At 35.8% G+C, this 4,075-nt stretch overlaps 1 non-coding gene across 1 annotated transcript; it reads right to left on the bottom strand.

Moving 5' to 3' along the window:
• Window positions 1-1,977: 1,977 nt before the first annotated feature.
• On the bottom strand, window positions 1,978-2,081 carry LOC114005088 (U6 spliceosomal RNA). Its single transcript, XR_003547002.1, has one exon. It is a non-coding gene; the product is annotated as a U6 spliceosomal RNA (small nuclear RNA).
• Between the last annotated feature and the right edge of the window lie 1,994 nt (window positions 2,082-4,075).

Genomic DNA, 4,075 nt, shown 5'->3' with positions numbered 1-4,075 from the left:
CACAGGTCTGGATTTTCCTAAATGATCATCTTTCACTTTTCCAGTTTATGTATTCTGCACAGTCTGATTCCTAGAGCCAGTAGTAATTTCTTTTTCTTTTTTCAATTTACTGTTCCACAATAAAAATCTACTTACCCCTCTCGAAGTAGCTTAAATTCCATCTTCTTTGGGAAGCCACTCCTTATCTACTTATTTTGTATAACAACAAATATTTTCAGTATGTTGTTTTCATGACTTCTAATGTAATCTTTCAAAATCCAAAGTTACTCTTTCCTAGCTTAAAATATAACGGAGCTGGCTTTTCTTCTCTTCTCTCTTCTTTTCTTTCCTTTCCCCTTTTTTAGAGCAATTTTTGCTATCAGGCATGTGGACTTGCTGGAGTGACAGAGAGAAGAGAGATAAAAAGCAAGAAATCACCTCCACCCCAGGGGGGTTGACCATGCCACAATATCTTCTCCTTCATTCTCCTCTTGGGATTTTGGGCACATATAAAATGGTTGGATATAAAGCTGTTGTATTGATTGATTATTCTTCAGGTAAACTACATTAAGGACCCATTAAAAAGGTGGATGGAAAAGAGAAATCAGACTTGAAGTTTGGGGTTCGCAATGAATTTTTATTTTTAAGAGAATAGAAATAAAAATGTTCAGGATTCAACTTTCAGATGAACTCCAATACATCTGCCTTAATGAAACCAGGAGAGAGTTTTAAAAATGCGAGTCATAGGTATCTCCTGATGAAAGCCATCTGTAGAAGAAAACCTCAGTTGTTCAAGAGACAGTGAATGGGCTCCAGAACCTGGTTTCTGTCTACCTTTCTAGCCACAGGTCTGGATTTTCCTAAATGATCATCTTTCACTTTTCCAGTTTATGTATTCTGCACAGTCTGATTCCTAGAGCCAGTAGTAATTTCTTTTTCTTTTTTCAATTTACTGTTCCACAATAAAAATCTACTTACCCCTCTCGAAGTAGCTTAAATTCCATCTTCTTTGGGAAGCCACTCCTTATCTACTTATTTTGTATAACAACAAATATTTTCAGTATGTTGTTTTCATGACTTCTAATGTAATCTTTCAAAATCCAAAGTTACTCTTTCCTAGCTTAAAATATAACGGAGCTGGCTTTTCTTCTCTTCTCTCTTCTTTTCTTTCCTTTCCCCTTTTTTAGAGCAATTTTTGCTATCAGGCATGTGGACTTGCTGGAGTGACAGAGAGAAGAGAGATAAAAAGCAAGAAATCACCTCCACCCCAGGGGGGTTGACCATGCCACAATATCTTCTCCTTCATTCTCCTCTTGGGATTTTGGGCACACACACACATGTGCCTGGTGTGAATTTTAAGTTTCTGGATCCAGGTCTTGAATCATGAGTCGACTATGTGGGAGTCCAATGACATAACCTTTATGCCATCTGCTGATCCTAGCTTTTTTTTTTTAAAGAGTAAAATAAAACTTTATCCCATGCAAAACAAGCTTCATATAATATAGCAAATGCTTGTATATGATAATATCTTATCATAGTATTTTTAAAAATGCATATGTATATAATAAACATTTGTTTGATTGAAGAAGTATAGTCTTTTCCTTTATTTATAAATTCAATCACAGCTTATAAATTTAATTTTTCCAGCATAAATACACTGTATATTAATCTAGTTAAAGATATTATCATACACATCATCATCAACAGATAATTTTCTATTTGTGTGCTCCTTAAATATTTTGCTTCTTTCTTTTTCCCCTTGATTTTTTTCAAAAATTTTATTTGTTCTATGAGGGAGAGAGAGAGCATCCCCAGCTGGGTCTTGACATCACTGTCCACCCTGACTTCAACAAGTCTTTGGCAGGGACATATGTCAGGTGTACTCAGGGAGGTCTCCAGATGTGAACTTAGAAGGTTCCCATGTGGGTCATCTTTACAGGGTATTACGCTTAAGTGCTGACCACTGTCTGGCCCCTAAAATATTTTTTGTTTGTATTTTAAAATATGTAACGCTTCATGAATTCATGTGTCGACTTTGCACAGGGTCCATACTAATCTCTATATTGTCCCAATTTTAGTGTATGTGCTGCCAAAGCAAGCACTGAAATGTATTTTTTAAGGCATCAAGTATTTGAAGTTTTAGATGAAAATTCTTTTATTTAGATTGAACCATATGTGATTATTAAAAAAAATTTAATATAAACTTTAATATAAAGATATTAGGCATCCTGTGATACTGTAAGGAAAACGTATCACTCTAAATCACCTAGGTAAATCCAATATTTTTAGGTCATTCACAAATAGACACTGACAAACAGGAATAGCAGGAGATTATGGAAGTTGTCTATAGCTGAGGAGCTTTAGCAGGGGGAGAAAAAATCCTTATTAGTAAGAGAACAGCAGGGAAATTACAGTTTTATAATTACATCCAGATTTCATATTAAATAAACAACTTTTCTTGAGTTGATCAAGATTTGTTTTTCTTTTTTTGAGAAAAGAAGGCTTCTCTGCTTTCCTGGCTAGAGTGAGAAATACTTTTCTTCTTTTTCCCCTAGAGTAAGGTGGAAAAACTCACCAGGCCAGCATGGAGTCAGACGTGTTCTGCATACCTTCCAGCTTATCCTCTTTCACTGAGCTGTTTCATTGTGAAATGACTCCTCATTGTTTATGTAAATTGGTTTTAAATGAGAATGTTTAACTAAAAGATTTGATTTTCATATCATGGTATCTGTTATAAATACGGGTGTCTGGGCTTCATCATTTTCTTTCATAAAATGTATTTACTTTTCAGATTTATTATCATACTTTTAACATCTTCTTGGAACAAAAATGTGCATTTAAAATTTTCATGAAAGCGTGTGGATAAGAATTAGAGTAAAATTATAAAAATGAGCATTGAATTATGAGGCCTGTGTTCTGATGCTAACTCTATCCACCTTAATTGGTACATTAAGGCTAAATTCCTTGAACCTCAATTTCCTTACTTGTCGTTGAGGAGTTAATAGATGAAGTCTGTATTAGTTAGCCGGGGCTGCCAGAACCAAGTGCTGTACACTGGGTGAGTTGAACAGCAGAAATTTAATGTCACGGACCTGGAGGCCAGAAGTCTGAAATCTAGGTGTTAGCAGGGTCGGTTTCTCTTCCTCCCTTATCCCCATTTCCTCCTGCTCTTCCTTCTTTTAGGATTCTGTTTGATTTAGTCAATGAATTACTTTTCAGAAGCTTATTTATTTATTTATTTTCATGAAGCAGAGAGAGAAAGAGAGACAGAGGGAGAGAGCCGCCCTCAACGTGGTCTTCATGCAGCCACCCACCCCCACCTCAGCCAGCCCCAATCACAGGCACATGTGTGTGCCCCCTGTGTGCATACAGAGGCCTCAGGACACAAAACTAGGACCTTCCCGTGTGGACCAACTACACATATGCTGCTGTTCCACTCTCTGTTCCCAGGGTTGGTACTTTCTGAGATTTGTGAGGGAAAGATCTAGGATTCTCTAGGTCGTAGGTGGCCCTCTTTTCCCTGTGTCTCTTTACATCATCTTCCCTCTGTGTGTGTCTGTCTCTTAGTCCAGATCTCCCCTTTGTACAAGGATACATCGTATTGGATTATGTCTCCCTCCTTCCAATGCCCTCAATTCTAACTTGATTACTTCCGTGGAACCCTATCTCTGAATGAGGTCACATCCTTAGACACTGGGAATGATTCCAGCACATCTTTTTTTTTTTTTTTTAATTTTTGAAGGTAGCTTTATTGAGATATAATTTACATACTACACAGTTCTCTTCAGAGTACAATGCAATGACCTGACTTACAGAGTCCTCTAAACATCATTGTGTTGGAATATTTACTATTTCAATGACTATGATCATTTAACATTTTTTCTTTGTTTCATTATTTATTTATTTTTACATTTTTCCACATTTACTTTACATATCAAAAAATTTTTGCTCGTACTCCATAGTTCTTGACAGTTAATAAACAACTTTCAAAATTTCAAACTACTGAACTTTAAAGATAATGTTCAAAATATTTCTTATGATTTTGCTGTGACTCTAGAATGATGGAGACAATATGGTTTTAAATACTTTTTTTTTT

This window comes from Tupaia chinensis, unplaced genomic scaffold (assembly GCF_000334495.1).
Source record: "Tupaia chinensis unplaced genomic scaffold, TupChi_1.0 Scaffold000065_1, whole genome shotgun sequence".
Lineage (NCBI taxonomy): Eukaryota > Metazoa > Chordata > Mammalia > Scandentia > Tupaiidae > Tupaia > Tupaia belangeri.
Note: the sequence above shows the minus strand (reverse complement) of the source record. Positions and strands in the feature narration are given on the sequence as shown.